The sequence below is a fragment of the Tyto alba genome, unplaced genomic scaffold, assembly GCF_018691265.1.
Source record: "Tyto alba isolate M040663 unplaced genomic scaffold, T.alba_DEE_v4.0 Super-Scaffold_16, whole genome shotgun sequence".
Classification (NCBI taxonomy): domain Eukaryota; kingdom Metazoa; phylum Chordata; class Aves; order Strigiformes; family Tytonidae; genus Tyto; species Tyto alba.
In genome coordinates, this window is record NW_024881278.1 from 9,302,719 (window position 1) to 9,320,208 (window position 17,490).

At 48.1% G+C, this 17,490-nt stretch overlaps 1 protein-coding gene across 4 annotated transcripts in view; it reads left to right on the top strand.

Annotated features, from left to right (window-relative positions):
• Positions 1-17,490, top strand: part of SLC24A3 (solute carrier family 24 member 3) — a 175,770-nt gene that overhangs the window by 83,671 nt on the left and 74,609 nt on the right. For all 4 annotated transcript variants that reach the window (XM_042789929.1, XM_032989402.2, XM_032989400.2 and 1 more), the window contains exon 3: positions 16,404-16,480. The gene's annotated coding sequence lies outside the window, so the exon portion shown is untranslated. The remainder of the gene's footprint in view (positions 1-16,403; positions 16,481-17,490) is intronic.

Genomic DNA, 17,490 nt, shown 5'->3' on the forward strand with positions numbered 1-17,490 from the left:
TTAAGCATTTAGAAATTTCAGCCAGCTTAAAGAGTATTAGAGTTGCTACGCAGATGAGCCTGGACAGTTTAAACGTTGAAATTCATTTGCAGGCAGCAAATCCCCGCAACGATGGCACGTGAGTGGCAGAGCCTGCGCCAGCTGGGTGCCCGGGCTCTGCTCCCCGGGGCCGGGGGGGCAGGGGGAGCCCGGGGCAGAGCTGCTCCGAGGGCTGGGGCGGTGAGGCTGGCCCCTCCAGGGCCAACTGGCGTTTCAGTGACTCCCGGCTGAAATAAAACCGTCCCCCTTGGCCTGGGGAAGCGCTTTGGCCGGGCTTCGCTGGGCGTCCTCCCCTGGCAGCATCTCGCCATCCTCCGGCCACGGGTGCTGGCCCTGCGCCGCGCTTCCAGGGACAGGCTCTCCGTCGATGGCATTGCCGTTCTTCTTACCTGGCAGTACTGACTTTGACTGACACAAGCTGAAGCTGCCTCCTTGGACGAGCAGAGAGTAAACAAGTGGTAAGATAGAGAGAAACGTTTCAAAGTTGTCCCAGGGGTATTTTTGGCTGTAGGCTGTTGCTGACTCTGTCCCTTACTCGGATGCAAAAGAGGAAGGACAAGGCTGAGACTTGAGCACTCGGGGTTTCTTCTAAAGATGTCTGAACCAGTAGCAGGGAAGGAGTTGGGGGCGTTTTCATTTCATCTTTGCTTTCTGCCTTTCCTGCTTAAACAGGAGACTGTCAACTTTTGGTGAAGGGTGGAAGAATAGACAAAGCTGAAGCCTTCTTTCCTGGGAGGTTAAATGTCAAATACCAGGGCTGCTTGTTCGCTGAAGAGCTTAAAGTCTGAACAGCCCTGAAGGCTACACTGTTGCTCTGAAGTGGTGCCGATCACTTGCACCTGGCTCAGGGTGAATTCTCAGGGAGTGAGAAGGTGGGAGACAGAAGAGCCTCTCTAAAAATGCCATCCCTCATCTACAAGCATGGGGCTACAAGGCCATATCTACGGTCTTGCACTCAGCAGGCAAGTGAGACAGCTCCTCGGTCACTTCTGCTGTTGGCTTGAAGTTGATGGCTTCTTGAAAGAGGGGTTAGAAGCAAAGCCCAGGGTGAGGAGCCCTGCAGGGACAAGGTTCATCACTGGTATGACGTGGTGCTTTATGCAGGAGACAGGGACGATTCTGTCGGGAGCCAAACAGAGCTAGTGTGTGAGGTTTCATCTGTGTCACACTGTAAAATAAATTAGCTTAAACTGGCCATTTTCTCCATCATGCAACCTGTTGTTAAAAATCACTATGCCCACTAGCGTAACAAACTGGAAGCACCAAGTGTTTTGAAATTGCTCATGCCTATGCAGACGAGTTGTGCACAAACTAGAATCGTTTTATTTAAAGCACTGCAAGCCCCTGTGTGCAGCCTTCAAAACTTCTTTAAAAATGCTATCGAGAGTTGATTCTTCGCAAAAGTAGCTAAACTGCTAGCAATTTAAAAATCAGTTTGGGACTGCACTGGGATTTGTGCTGCTTCAACTAAACCGGTGAGGGATTACAGAATTAGTTTATACCTGTAGCAAAACCAGGGTGGTTGTTATTAGGAATGACACATTGTCTTCTGTGCATCCAAAAATGTGAATTGAAGTTGTTTCTCTTAGGTGAAGGAGAAGGAGAGGTATGGCAGGGGCAGGGGCAGATGAAGCATCCTGCCTGGGACTGTGGGAACATCCATCTATCGCAATTGCATGCTTGAAATGTGGAGCAAGGAAGTTATAGCTAGGGACTCCTGAAGGCAGGATCAATAGCAAAATGAGGAGTGTTGCTTTTGATGCCAACTTATGTCCCTTTGGCTTCCTCTGGAATTGCTGTCTGTGGAAAGTATAGGCTATTTGAACCTAGTTCTAATAAAAAGTTATTTTTCCTGTTTCGCGAGGCGCATCAGATTGGGCATTGTGAGCTGCTGCCCTCCCCCCCAGTAAGAGCTCCTCTGTCGGCTGTCAGTCCTGTCTGTCCCTCGAGCTGGTGTTGGGGAATGGAGCAGACTTCTGCTAAGTGATTAACAGTGTCCTGGGCCTTTCTGTAGGGATCCTGCTCCACAAGTTGCCAGAGCTGTAGGAGAGCCAGAAGGCTGTAGGCAGCGAGTGGCTCTTTTGGTGCAAAGTAGAGTTTTACAGAGGTGCGTGTCTTTCCTCTCACTGCCAGGGAGTGGGCAAGTCCCCTAAAAGGCCCCTTGGGTCCCCTGGCAGATTTCAGAGGTGATCTCTTCTGATGTACTGCCCCTTTCCTGTGCGTCTGAGTCCCAGGAGTCGGGCAGCTCGAGGCGTTTGGAAGTCGCCAGGAGCAGGTTTGGAGCCTCACAAACCAGGCAGGCGAGCACTTGTCCTGCCGGAGGGGAAAGCCGCAGCCGCCCGTGGTGGTGCTGGTACGTCCTCTGCTTGTTTGGTGAAAAGTTGGCTCCACCTGTCCCATGTTTCAGCTGGGTGCCCAAGCTTCTGCTTGTTGTGCATCCCACTCCGTGTGTGCGGATCTGTGCTCGGGCAGAACGGGCTCTGTGGCACTGGGGATGCTGGTGCTAGCTAGCGCGTATCCCATCTGTCCTGAAAGCACCATCGTGTGGCTGATACTTAGCAGGCGGCTTGATTTTTCAAAATAAGTAAATAAAGGGAGGGGAGGGCCCTGGTGTCTAAATGACATGAACAGTTATTCCTGCAGGTACACTGAGCTCAATATGGTCACTACGTGACCAGTGTCCTGTGCCTGGCAAAGGTGATGTCTGGGCTGGAAGGAGCATCTACAGCAGAAAACGTTCCCAGACCATGTGTTTAAGCTGCAACTTCAACACGTTTTGGGCAAAGTCCCAAAAGTTCATATGCAGGAAGTTTTGGGGTTTGCACCAGTCCAGGCTCCCAGACACCCCTACACTGGGGGATATGGATGAAGCATACCAGGAGGAGTTTGCTCCGCTCTTTTAAACTCATGACATACCTGCATCCAGCACTTGGGATCTTGAGAGATGAAAATGTCCCTCCCTCTTTTCCCCAAGATAAGAAGAGTTGTGACAGCAGCATCTGTTCCTTTCCAGGTGGCTTTATAAAGGTGTTTCTTGCAAAAAATTGCCTTCTTGGGTTAGCCTACCCATCAATATGAACATAATGTAAATATTTGTTCCCTAAAAATAAAGCTAATGAAAGAGAGACTGTATTCTGATCCCAATCAAAAGAAGTTCAGGAAGTCCAGAATAGCTGTAATTAAGCCAGTAAGTTATTAGGAATTTCTGGCAGTTCATGCGAGGACTCGAGCTAGCCAGAGATTTGTTCTTTTCTTGCTGTGGTTTTGCTAAGAACCTTCCTCGTGCCAGTTACTTCTGACCAAAGCGTGTGGCTGATAATGGATAACTTTGCACAAGTATTGAATTTGTCAAAGGAAACATCTTGATCCGAGGCCAGCTGTGATCAGGTCTGTGGAAATTATAAACGTGGACAATTCTGGTAATGCCTCCATGCATTTCCTTCCAGAAGCAGTAATTGCTGCTAGTGATGGGGGACGGGGAGGTACACACAAACAAAGCAAAACAAAAACTATCGCATGTTCAAATGAAATGCAGAAATACAAAAGCTAAGAGATCCTGGAAAACAATTGCCAGAATCTTGCTGTGACAGTAATAAGTCTTCTACTGAACAAAAGAAAATATAACCTTCTCTTTAAAGGTCACTTGCTGTTGTTATTTGACTTAAACTCTCTCTGAACCATATGCTGTAGCATATTATTTATTATTTCTGATTTCTTCCCCAGTTGTGTTTAGATATATTTGCTTGTTGCCCTCAGATCTCAGATGTGCCTCTGACCTTGCAAGCTATTCATTTGCATTGAGGCCAGGACAAAACCTTTTTAACTTCACAAGGACTCTGCTTATATATAGAAGTCTGTTGCTTGGAGGCTTTACTTTCTGCATCTGGGGAAAGCATCTGTTTCAGGAAAACCTTTTCTGGATCTGACTCTTGTTTTGTGTGTGTATGCTTGGCATAGTGGAGCCACCACGTGAAGGAGCAGGATTTGAGCCTGGATGCACACTGCAATGCAACACAGAAGCAAGAGAGTCTAAAGAAAGAGGGGACCACAGAGTATGGGGTGCCCAGGGCTGAGCACTTCTCATGTGCCTCATTTCAAAGGAAATGCACTTTGCAATTTCTGTACAACTCTGAACATCTTAAATGTTGAACACGTGAAAACTGGATGTGCATGGAATTACAAGCAACTGAGCTGTTAGGTACGCTAACAAAGCCATACGTGTTTTAGACGTGTGTGTGTTTTACACATAGATAAAACATCACTCCTGTCTAAAATCACATGCCTGGCCAGAGCTTCCCTTCCTAGAAATGGGGCTTCCCAGGAGATTTAATGAAGAGTGTTTGCATAGGTGGGTAGATGGGGAAGCTTGCTATGCCTGGTGTTTTCAATCAGTGATTTCTCATGAGTGCTTCTTCCAGAACAGGAAGGAATGATGTTTGTTCTCACTTCCCATGCAAATGAGCTGCCAGTTCTGAATTCCTCATGGTGCATGTGGTTCATCATCTCATATTTTCATTCCTCCGTCTTCTCCCTCCTTCTCTCCTTCAGCCCATACATAACTTACCATACTTGCAAAAAATGCAGACTTCTCCTGTTTTATTCATACCATGTCTATTTTGTCTGGCTCATCCTGCCAAGAGGCACCTGTGAACAGGTACTTGGCAAGGCTCAGCAGCTTCAGTTGTGATGCTCCCATCACTTTGCCTCTTGCTGCAATCTCTGACAGAGGAGCTGATAACAGCTATCTGTAATTGAAACATGCATTTTGACTGTGCTGTTAGACTGTCCTATTGATAAGTGAAGCTAAAGATCAGTGAGGGAAAAGAAACCATTTGGCAGAGTGTAAGATGATAACCCTAACTTCATATAACCTGCCAGCACTGTCACCCAAAGCCCCCAAGCCCCCAGGCATCTCTGTGGGGCTTGGCGGGTCCATTTCCACATGGCCAGGCTTTGCATCTCATCTGGCCGATGAGCTGTGGCTTTGGAAGATCTGCTCTTAGTGGAGTAAAAACAGACCCCTGTGAGTGGAGAATGAGAGGGGACGGGGTTTGGGAGGATGCTCGGGCAGTTGTCTGGCATTCGTGTTGGTTAAAGTACATAAATCCTTACACAAACCCTTAATTATGTGTGTACTGGGGAGAGCAGTTTTAGACTGATTTGACTGTTGGAGAGGCACAGGTGGTTATGGAGAGCAGAAAAAAAAAAGCAGTGACCAACAGGGCTGAGGATACTGGAGTCCTGCAGGCTTGCTTGGCTTGCAGAGGGGCTGGGAGGTGTCTCCATGGATGGGGAGACCAAAAAAAGATGCTTGACTTTGATGGCAAGCCTCCAGATCTGTGGTGTGTGTTCGGCCCTGGGGCAGGCCTGTACTCCATTAGGAAGCTCTGTGTTTTAAGCTGGTGAAGTGACCGAAGGCTTGCAGTGGTGTCATGGAAAATACTGGGGTGGTTCCCTCATCTCTGCTTTTTCGATCTGGGATGTGAAACTCTTTGTGACAGTAGGCACAAGCTGGTGAGTGCTCCATGCTGGATCCTGTTCAAGGCCGGTTTGGGTGCAGAGGACTGGTGACCTTCAAGGCGTTGGAGCAGGAGGGGATGCATTAGTGCTGCGATGGGCTGGGTTGAAGCCTCTGGTCCTGCTCGGCTCCCTCCCTGCTCCGGTGCTGCACGAGGCGCTGGGCCAGCTGGGCTCCACGGGTAGGCAGGAGTGCTGGGAGGAAGAGTCATCGCCTCGGTGGAAGGCACGCAGCCGCTGTGTTTTCGTTTCGGAAGGCAGCCTGGTGTGCTGCTCATTCTGTGTGCGCCGTACATGCTGACTTGGAGAGGAGGAGCAGGGAGCCGGGGGGTGCCCCGGAGCAGCTGCGTGTGATTTCGGGGGGTCTCTTGGATGCACAGGGCTGTCTCAGCTCTGTGTCATTGCTCCCCTCTCCCTGGGGCCCTGACTGCACGCTCCGACAGCCGCCGGTGTTGCCGTTCACTGGCCCAGCAGTGGCTTCCAAATGGAGGGCACAGTGGGGACCCACACCCCTCCGCTGTGACTTCCCTCCAAAGTGGGACACACAACATCTCATGGCCCTGGGGGCATTTCTGACCTACCGGCAAGATTTGACAGTGTCCTCAGGTGCTTTGCCCCCTGTGCCGACACCCGTAAGCCTCCCCAGTGCCCTGTTTCCTGGCCAGGCAGTTCAGCATCCCTTAACAGTGCTGACGTCTGACCTCAGTGGGATACTGCAGCCAGGTCAGATGTCCAGTAAGAGCTTTTGACACAGCTGTATCTAGTCCTCATATCTAAAAAAAGCCCCCAGACTGAATAAATGGCCCTGTGTGACTAAGATGGTAAAGTTACGATGGGCTTTATATCCTGGCAGGATCCCACAACGCTCCCCTCTTGCTGTATTTAGCTAAAGAGCTACTTTCTGATGAGAGAACTTAGCAAATCAACCAAAGTGCTTTCAGAGGACAAGTTCACAGGATGTGCAATTTGTGATGGGATGTTTCTGTGTGATTGATATCTCATTTGAATTCCTCCAATGGGACTCAGGGTCTTTCTGTAGCTCCTGAGCACTCCTACCAGCATAACATGCCCCCTCATCTGCAAGGGCTGCATCTCCACAGGTAGCTCCCAGAAAGTTAAGGTGAAAATGTTCACTGCTTGTACTCAGACCAGGGCCAACTCCTCACATATTCACATTTCTAAGGCTGCTCTGCTTCATGTTACATCTGCACTGGCAGCTCTTCGTTTGTTCCATAAAGCCTAGTTTCCAAAGGCTGCTGGTAATAAAGGGTATGTTGGGGTGGGCACGCAGCACCAGTGGCATGGTGTCCTGGGTTGAGTGAGTGGTGGGTTTTTTCTGGTGGCAGGGGAGGGGGCTGTAGGAGCGGCCCCCTGTGAGAAGCTTCTTGAAGCTCCCCCGGCTCCTAGTCAGTTCCACCTCTGTTTGGAAACTGAGCCCATCAGCTCCATCTCTCCGATAACGTATTTAAGAAGGAACGTGGTGACGTGCAGTGGGACTTGTGAGGAGGAGTTGCTGCAGCTGCATGAACACCAAGGTCAATGGAGGAACGGAGGAAGAAAGGAGGGGGGAGGTGTGCCGGAGCAGAGACCCCCCTGTATCCTGTGGTGAGATGGCAGGGCGGCCCCCCCCCGCCACCCATGAAGATCTGCGGTGGAGCAGACACTGATTTATGGCCTGTGGTTTCTACCTGATTGTTCAAGGTGCTGTGCCTGAAGAAGGCCGGGGTCTCGTGGGAAAAGGCAGCCCCGCTGCTGTAATTCAGCATTGGGAGGATTGCAGCAGGCGGGGGTGTCCCACGCTGGAGCAGCTCGGGAAGGGCTGCAGCCCGTGGGAGGGAATCCAGTGGGAGAAAGTTGGTAACCCATGACGGAGCAGTGTGGGGAACGCTGCAGCCCATGGGAGGAACTCATGTCAGAGAAAGTTTGTGGAGGACTGTCTCCTGTGAGAGGGGGACCATGACGGAGCAGGAGGAACAAGTTCCCCCATTCCCTGCCCCTGCGCCGCTGGGGGAGGAGGTAGAGATATCGGGAGGAGAACTAAGCCCAGAAAGAAGAAAGAGGTGGGGGGAAGGTGTTCTCAAGATGTCGCAATGCTTCTCACTGTCCTACTCTGTTAAGTGTTGTTAGTGTCTGTAATAAATGTATGTTCTTTTTTTCTTCCCCTAACGAGTCTGCCTTTAGCTTGTGACCATAAAGGGGGATTTTTTTCCCCATCCCAGTCCTATCTCAAACCCCAAGCCTGGCTCTCTGTCCCTTCTCATTGCTGGAAGAGAAGGGAGAGAGAGTGGCTGCGTGGTGGTTGGCTGCTGACCAGGCTCAAACCACAACACATGGACTGGCCTGTTAGACTGGACCAGTGCGAAGACCCTCAGGGCCGTGTGCTGCAGCTGGAGCTGGGGGGGGCTCCCTCCTGCTCCTGCTGTCTTCACCACAGGGCTCCCCTCATCCAGCCATGTGAAGCAGCATCATGTCACCCCTCTTCCCCTACTACAGCGAACCTTGGGTGGCCCCATGCCTCTCCCCACATGCTCTCTCCCCTTAAAAGGTGACCCGGCACCCACCCTGATGTGCTGCAGGGAAGATCTGGGCTGTCGGTCAGAGCTGGTCTGCAATGGACTCACTGATGTTGTCTTCTAGCAAGATTCCCTATCATGATGGTAATGCTCTGGGTGCATTGCTGACAACTGCTGAAGAGCCAGCCTGGAAAAACATAAAACCACTTTTGTTCAGTGTGTTTGCCGTCAGCATCCTTTGTGCTGGGTGTAAGCCCGCTGATCCTCTGCGTGAGCAGATCAGCGTGCAGTAACCCAGGGAGGTGAGGTGTGCATGAGCTCATCACTGCCTGGACATCCACCATAAACATTTAATTTTGGGCGATCAGAAAATCATTACTGCAAAGGTACAGAGGATGCTATCTGAGCATCCATTGCTTGGTAAGAGCCAACACTTTCAGAGCTGTTTCAAGGTATGGGACGGTGCTGTCAGCCATGGGAGGGGATGCTCAGTGTTTTATAATGGTGTGCTGTACCCCATGCGGTTTCAGCTGCTTGTTTTCAGCAGTTAAGTGGTGACATGAGTAAAACATTAGCAAAATAATTTATTATTGATATATCAGCATATTTTGGCGCTCTTGAATTTTAGGTCATGCAACTGTAATGCAAACAGCATTTTCACTTGGCAGAAAGTAAAACATTTCTATATATAAAAAAAAGAAGAAAGGTACTCCACCCTCCCCTTGGAGAGTTTTACCACTCCTTATTGCTTTTAAAGTCAACCAACGGTTTTCACAGTCCCTTGCTCTCCCGTACTGCATGATTTCAAGCTGTTCGCATGGGGTTTGGCTGCAGGGACCAGTGTGCTGCGGAGCGTGGGGCTGTCCATGTCTGAGCCAGTCTCCAGGCAGTGGTAGCTGTGAGACTGAACATATCCAGCAGTTCCTGAGCCACCTCACCTCCCTACGTCTGCAAGCTCACCCCAGTGGGTCCCTGGTCCATGTCAGGGACAGAATTCAGGGATGCCGCAGTTACTCTTCTGCATATTTGGTAGGGCCTATGGCTCTGTCCGAGTTGATACCATTCAGGGGATGCTCTTGGGGGCCAGGGAATTGGACTAGACAGTACACAGGCAGGTGGTGAGTGTAATACTATTGCTAACCCTGAAGCTGTCAAAAATCTCAGTCTTGAATTTAAAATCATGAATTTGAGGATGGTGGGGGAAAAAAGGTAACTAATTGTTTTAAAGTATATTTTTATTTCCCTGTGTAAAAAGCTGTTGGTGTTGATTCAAAAAAATGTTGTCTCAGGTCACATCACAAGATCTACTCCACTCATATCTGTCCCTCATAGATGACAATAGTAGAAGTCAAAGAACCTATTGAGCAAACATGTGGGGATGCTTCCTGACTGAAGCTGTTCGCTGTACGTGGACTTCCTGATCCACAGGAACAATCTTTGTGTTACCAGTCTTTGATGGGCTTCTTTTCTTCCGTTGGCTTGTCCGTTTGCTCAGTGAAGCCACGGAGAATTCAGCTCTGCATCGCCCTTTGACGACGGGCTGACCTGCTTCCCGCTGGCCCCTCTCATTTATGTGCCAGGAGAGCTGGTGAGCAGTTGGTCGCTTCTCTCCTTCTCCTGGCCACTCCATTTCATAGACCCCTGCTCCACACCGCCTCTTCCAGGTTGAAGAGGTGGTCCCTGTTCCAGCATCTCATGCTCAGCAGCTTGTCCATCCTCCTGGCTGGTCCTGCTGCCACATCCCTCCCGAGGTGGGAAGACCAGCACGACTGGCGCTGCTTGAGATACAGCCCTGCGTGCGTCTATGCGGTGGCATAATGATGTTCCGTCCAGCTCTCTGTGCCTGCCGTGGTTGCTGCTGCTGATGTATGAGGTATTTGCTTTCCTGTTGTGAGCTGGCATGCTCTGAGCACCTCGAGCTGGGCACAGGAGCAAATGATCTGTTGTCTGGGCTTAGGCAAGAGCTCGCGCCCAGCTGCTTGGCACAGCTACATGTCTGTGTGTTTTTCCAGCTGCGGAAATACAGTTGTCTCTGGGACCTTCAGTGCCAGCTGAAGTAGTGTTGATACTGTGAATACCAACGGCCACTAAATGGTGGAGTTGTGTATCTAAATCCTGGTTCCTAATCCAGCCCACTCATGTAATTTTTTCAAGTCGTGCCTTTCTGCAGCTTTATCTTCTACCCCATGATGGGACGTGCACCCCACTTCTGAAGAGCTATTTGGAAAGAAGCAGCCAAGCAGGGGCCACTGGGCAGAGTAATTATCCTGGAAAGCTGTATGCGAGTGCAGGCTGGGCTTTTCCCCACAAGGTATTTGGACACTTCGGGATTGCAGTGCCCAGCCCTGATGTGACTTACCTCTGGCCATGAAAGATTTGTGGGGACAGTGTGAGAAAATGAACTGAACTTTTACATTTCTGACAGATTTCTTTGCTGATAATTTATTGCATAGGCTGAACATCCTCAGTTCTTCCTTCTTCTATGAAAGCAATGGCAGATTTCCCAAGGGTTTTTCCCTGTCCCTAGGGTAGGTACACTGGCTAACAGTATAAAGACGTTTTTGAAAAAATAAGTATGTGTTACAGCTTTGAGAACCATTGATCCAGTACAGTGTTGTTTGTTTGTTTGTTTGTTTCAAAAATAAACCTTTTGGAAAGGTGAAAACATTAAACAGGAGAGGGAAAGGAGTGGCAGGGAAAAGGGTTTTGAAAGGGTAACACTCCCTGCAGCTGGCCAGGAAGATGGTACAGGAGCATCTTCTCCGTGCATCTGTCTTTGGCGCGGTGTGTGAACTGCCTGGAGTTGCTTGACTGCAGAACAGAGGCAAATATGTATTGCACCAGCAAATCCTCTGAACAGAGTGCTAATGCGGATCATTTTGTAAGTCAGCTAAAGCCAAGGCTGAACAGGGTTCCAGTTTTAATGAATTGCACACTGATTGAGAATAAAAGGGCAAGAATTTATTCCCGTTCATTGTATTATGACTAAAATAACTTCTCCCCATCAAGCACGGATGCAAAATTTTCCTCTGAATCCGGAGAGGGGAGCGCACGCGCGCGCTGCCCTGCCCCTGCGAGCGCCGGTGGGCTCGGTGCCCGTGGGATGCTGGCGTGGGCTGCGGTGGGTGCCCTGCGCCCCACGCTCCGACGGTGCGGGCTCCCCGCCGGACGGCCTGCGGCCAGCTCCTCACACCTACTGTCGATGTGCTCCTTCGCTCTCCAGCCTGCTTTGCAAAGCTCATCCATACCTTGATAATAGCCATCTAGTTCCCGTTGCTTCCAAATTCTGATAATCCTAATATTTACTAGTAATTTTACAAGTTGCCAGTACAAGGTTGAGCTGCACCTGAAAAAAAAAAAAGCGCTGTGTTGAGCTGCACGCCCCTGTGCTTTGCTTTCTGAGAACGCCTCTCTTGTTAACTGAAAACTGAAATTGGATTGCGTGCCTCCGGAGGCTGGAATTCACACCTCAGTGGTGGAAATGCTGTCGGTGCTGGTTGCTGCAGTGCTGCGTCAAGGGTACGGGCCTGGCCTTGGCAGCTCGCGTTGTACCTAATGCCCACACAGAAAATTCCCATAAAGTTCGTGTGAAGATCCTGGCCGTTTGCAATTTGCAGATCCAATACCTACAAAGTCTGCAGGATGAGAGTGGATCGATTAGGCAGAAAGCATCAATGAGTTTAGGTTCACCAACGGGGGTGTTTTTCTTCCTGGTGCAATCAAAATAAGTGTGTCAAAATCTGCCCCCGTTTTCTGTACAAAAGCTGAGGACTTTTAAACAAAATAACAAACTATATGAGCTTTCATACTAGCTAAATAGGGCAGCTGTTGTTGGAGTGGTGTTCCAGCAACACCCTTTATTTCTTCTTAGAAAGGAGCTCCTGTGTTTTGCAAAGCTCTCCTCTTATCTATACTCATCCGCACCTGATGCATCTCATAAAAATGCAGCAGATTTCAAATTTGCATACATTATTTTATAATTGCATACATTCAAGTGTAAGCCATTAAAAGCGTTGTGTTCAGACAGTGTTGTAGAGAATTCAGCGATGGACACCTTAGATTTTCTCCGATAAGAAGGTGCCTTGCATTACAGCATAGGGGTGGGAACCAGAAGGAGGATTAGATGTTTCTGCTCTGCACAGAAAGGATGGCTAGGATTCCCCAGCTCTGCCAGTAGCGACAAGCTTATTCTATTTTTATACCTTTTTTTTTTTTTTTTTTTTTTAGTTTTTCTGTATGCTTTTACCTTAGGTGCACTTCAGTCTCCTTGCACTTCCCAGAGACTCTTGGTAAAGGGATTGGATTTTCATTGTCTCTGTTATGAATTGTCATGGTAAAATCTCTGAGGCAGCTGCAGGAGGGAGACAGAAGCATATGCATGTGTGGGTGTTAGCAAACCGTTCTGCATACTGCTAAAAACTTATCTCCCCATGTTTCCTTTGCAGTGTCTTATGGTCTGGTGAACGGTCAGGAACATTTCTTAAACAAAACTGTGATGAAAACATTTGGCTTTCACATAATGATATTTTGCTGAGGAAAGATGAATCCTTTCCAGCTATCTTAACTTCATTGTCTTGCATCTTTTGTAGTGTTTGGTGTTGGTTTGGGCTTTTTTTTAGCTCCTGTCTTTGCGCTGGTACCTGTCTGGCTAGTTTCTGTAGGTTGCACACCTAAACGTGTTTTTGGCAGCTTTGTGTGTATCTGGCACAGTACGCATGTTGGGGGTGGGAGAGCGGATGGCATCCTTGGCAGTACTACCTCTGCTTCGGAAGGAGATAGTTACAACTCTGGGCAGGTGAATCCAGATTTGTTATCAGAAGTCACAGGCATTGCTGGTTCCTCATACGAGGCCAGAACCTTCTGGCCGCTGTGCCCTTAGGGCTGGCATGTCTGCTGCGAGGGGCTGGCAGCCCCAGCTCAGCCTGCCCTCCCCGGAGCCCGCGGGGGACCCGGGCTCCCCGGTCCCCAGGCACAGCCGGTCCCAGGCAGGTGCCGTGAACCCCAAGCCGGTTGTGGGTCACCCTACGACAGGTTTCTCAGCAAGCTGTGGTGCACAGTGCTCTCGTCCGGTGCGGTGCGGGGTTTCTGTGGCCCGATTTGTGTTTGAGACGTTGCTTGTCACGCGTTCAAGAGTATTGCTGGTGTTGCTTCATTATAAAATGAATTTTAAAGGTGCTGTCTTTGCTGCTCCAGTGGCTCCCACTAGTTTGTTAGGGCTCATTATAACATTTATCGATGCATATGACTACAATTAACAGTATTAACCGGAGTCTTTGGTCAAAAGACCGCTTATGTAAAAAAGAACGTTTTCCTTCTCAGATACAGTGTCTGGATAGATCCCTTGCTTGCATTAGTAACCAAATCAAGACGTAGCTACCTTTTGCTCAGTTATTGCTTCACAGGCAGCAAAGCTATGAGAGTCAGCTGGGTTGTTTTTCCATTTAATCATCTGTGGAATTGTTAATTAAATTCCAATTGCTGGAGCTTTATTAATGATGATGATGTGAAAGCCAGGAAAAACGCAGCTTGATTTTTTTTCCAACTCAAGGCTGAATGTGCAGAACTGACCATTAGAAGAAAGCCATTATTTTAGTTGTTACTGAGCAATTCAAAACTGGAATTGCTGAGAAGCACTTGGAATGCCAGAACATCTTCTTCGCACTTGCCTTTCAGCTTATAACAAAAATCCATTCCTGCAACCTAATTGGCAGACTGACTTTAAGTGCTTTATAATCCAATTAACATCCAGAACAGTAATAAAGCATTTGAGTAAATGGAAGTAATTTGTCTTGAAATGATTTGAACACTGTATTTGCAACAAAGGTTATCCGACTGTATTGTGTGCTCCTTTCAGCTGTTATACTGATTACTTGACTTTGGAAAGAGAACTGTTAATCTAACAAAAATATATTGCTCTTATTGAAGTCACACTGAAGAAGCTAAATTGCTGAGCTGTTTTCTGGGGTTGGCATGGTGGGCCATCATCTGTCCCAGGTGCTTGTTAGTGTGTCACTGCTAAGACTTCATGACTCTGTTGGACTTAAAATGGGTGATAAAACCAAGATGAAGTGTAAACCTCCTCTAGATGTAAGCTCATTACTTTGGAGCTGGTGCTTTTCTCTGCTGTAAGGATGAAGGGAACAAAAGCATGAATGCTTGAGCAGCCAGGAGGTCACAGGTCTGCTTCCATCACCTCTCACTGCAGATTTTAAAATGTCCCTTTCTTCTCTCCTTATTGTTTAGAAAACTGCCTGAGTTAGGAAGCTGACAGAATGGCCACCTAGCCCAGCATCCTGCTTCTGGAAGTGGCTGGTAGAGGATGCTTAGGGAGAAGTATAAGTGACAGAACATGTAAAGATTGGATCTTCTGCCCATGCATACACTTGCTGACTGCTAGAGACAGGGTTTGCAGTGACTGGAGTTTGCATTTAGATTACCAGACTTAATATCATGGACAGACAATCCATTAAGGATCTCCTTTTGAGCCTTTCCTACTTTGTTGGCTGTCACAGCATCCCAGTGGAATGAAATCCACAATTTTATAACATGCTGTGTGGTAAAAGTACTTCTGCCTGTTTGCAAGATGTGCCACCTTGTCATTTCAGAAGGTGGAAGGAATTGGAGGGGGGTTACCATCTTTATCATGTCACCTTCTGCCCATGTAGAATGACTTCTTTTTTGCCTTTGCATGAGCTGGGCTACTGCAAGGTGTTGTAGATCATTGAGGAGATCATGGTCATGAGAAGATCAGTGAGGTCAGAAACGGGATCCACTTACCCTTCCTGTGGGTAGCTTTACTGAGAGAAACAGCATCTGATTTGGGTTGCTGTTTTTTTTTTCCCTGCTCTATCATACCATTATTTGAAATAATTACATTTCTGTGTGAAGTTACTTCATGGTTCACTTCTACCAACAGATGCTCTTTGTGAAGCTAATTAGGCTATGGAGTCTGCACGAGTCCTACAACCTTACTGCAGAGAAAAGGCACATATCCTTCAGTCGGAGCAATAACAGCTTTGCCTTTGAGTTTGCTGCAGGTAAAAAGGTGCTGTTGGGAGCACGTATGGGCCGTGCCAAGGAACTCCTCAAACACCGTCCTTGCGTTTACGTGGCCAATAGCTGTTGCTTTGCTGTGGACCTGTGGTTGAAGCCTGGCCTCCAGTCTTGGCCATTTTACACAGACTGCCTGACGGCCTTTGGCAGAGCAAGAGCACATGGGGAAGGTGGGAATTCTCACCCGTTCGCATGGCACAGGGCATGTTGTAGCACCTTTACAGAAAACTTGCTTCCAGCATTTCAGACATATGTCGCCCTGCTGAACTGTTGTCTTCGGGACAACTCCAGCTTGCCTTTGCACGTAAGGTTATAGCTTGCAAGGCTTTGCAATAACACTAAGCCTTCCCGATGGAAGTCTTTGCAACTTCACAGAGTTGCACCCTTGCTTTTTTTTCCCCAAAATATCTGATATGTCTGTCAAAACCTTCTTTGCATCACTAGTGCCATATGTAATGTATTGTTTGTGTTGAGGACATCTCTGAGGAGGCAGAATGAAGTCTGGAGGTTTGGAAAGGATTCATTTTGATCTGACATTTCTAAATCTGCCCTTGTCCTGGGCTGCATCCCCTTCCAGCTACTGTCTGTCTGTCTAATGCAGCAGGTTGTCCTTGGAGTGTTGGCTGTACAAGGAAGTCAGGTATTTTGATGCTATTAGTTCAGAGAGGGCAGTGAGAGACACCAGGGCAGGGTAAAGAATGGGAACAGCCAAGAGGTTGTTTGCTACAAGACCTCCACAGTGCCTGCTGTTGGGAAGGGCACTCAAGGGAAGTCATGGCCCATGTGGAGAGTGTTAGGTCCTGCCAGAGGTGAGTACGTTACCTGCGCCCTACCGATGGGGTCAGTGCCGGAGACTCAGCAGGAGGCTTTTACCCATCCATTTCAGGTACAAAACCGTAAGTCAGAAATGGTTGGTGAGAGTGACCCATCCTTACCTACTCTGTACAATGCTGTTTCCCTTGAGCGTTTTCAGGAGAGTGCAGTGCGGCGCTCTCGGGATTTGTCTGCCCTCTCCAAGGGGTCTTTGGGAACACAGTGTGGTGGTTGCAATGGAAGCAGACTACATGATAAACATTTGAGGAAAGTCTGTAATTGCTAGAGGACAAGTTGAGCTAAACTAACAGGGAGGTGAAACAAAGAGCCCTCTGGCATGGTAGTTTTAGGACTACTGCCTGGTAGAAGGGCTCGGGCAACTTTTCATTATGTTACATAACAGCACGTGTGGTGGTTTTGAGTAGCTGATGAAACATCTGAGCTTTCTTTTTCCCCCCCTTTTTGCAGCTCTCCATGAATTCCCCAGTGACATCTTCACGAACGAGGACAGGAGACATGGAGCTGTGGTCCTGCATGTCCTTTGTGTAAGTTTTGTGACTTTGCGTTCCTTTTCCTGTTGGTGTGGACGGGGCTCAGTGCACTCACCGCATGCTGATGCCACCTCCTGCCCATGGGGGCTTCTGCTCTCAGTCGTGGTTGAGTGAGTTTCAGTAACTACACTGAGTGTAACATACTTCAGTTTTACATAAACCCCTTTTAAAAGCCCCCGTGCAGCTTGTGAGCTCAGGCACATGCTGTTGTGCAAATCGACTCCTGCAAGTTACTTGACTCCAGCCAGATCAAGCATGAGGATGCTAGGAGGTTGGACATTCGTGCAATTACCTTCAAAAATAAGTGAAGTCTTTATCCCTAGAAGTTTCCCCCAGAAATCCTTGTGGCACCCCTTATGACATAGCTGCAGGAGGTTGAAATGAGAGAAGGTTTTCTGTTTAAAAAGATTATCAACTAGCTTATTTTAAAAAAAGGCAACAAACAAAAAGTTTGGGTCTCCAGAATTCCCCTGAATAGTTAAGTTGCTAAAATGAGTTTTTCTTCCTGAATATATTAACTTCTAATTTATTCAGCTCTAGGGTGTCCTGGATCCTCTTGAGAATTCTAGAGGACATCAGGCAGGCGAGGGATTTGCCTTAAAGCTCAGAAATGTGCTAAGACGACTTCAATAGGTGCTATTTTAAAGACCTTACTAGTAACAGAAATCTGTGCAATTTGGGGCTTGGAATTTTGTGATCTCTGACTTAAACAAGTCAATGTAAATGATGTGCATAGGTAAGGCCAAAAATAAAGATACTCAAGATAAATTTATTTAAATAACCCTGGTCTGTCAGTTCACTAGACACTTAGTGTTAGAGAACCTTGTGTTCAGCAGCTGCAGTATTGTCACAGAGAGAAACACTGTCCCTCAAAATCCGTTCCTCAACGTTTGTTAGGTAGATGAAGACAATTCTATTCTTTTTTAATGTCGTTTTCATTTAAGAAGAACTGCCAAGTTGGTACTTCTTGGGAGGAAGATGCATTCTTAAGCAGCCAAGAAGAT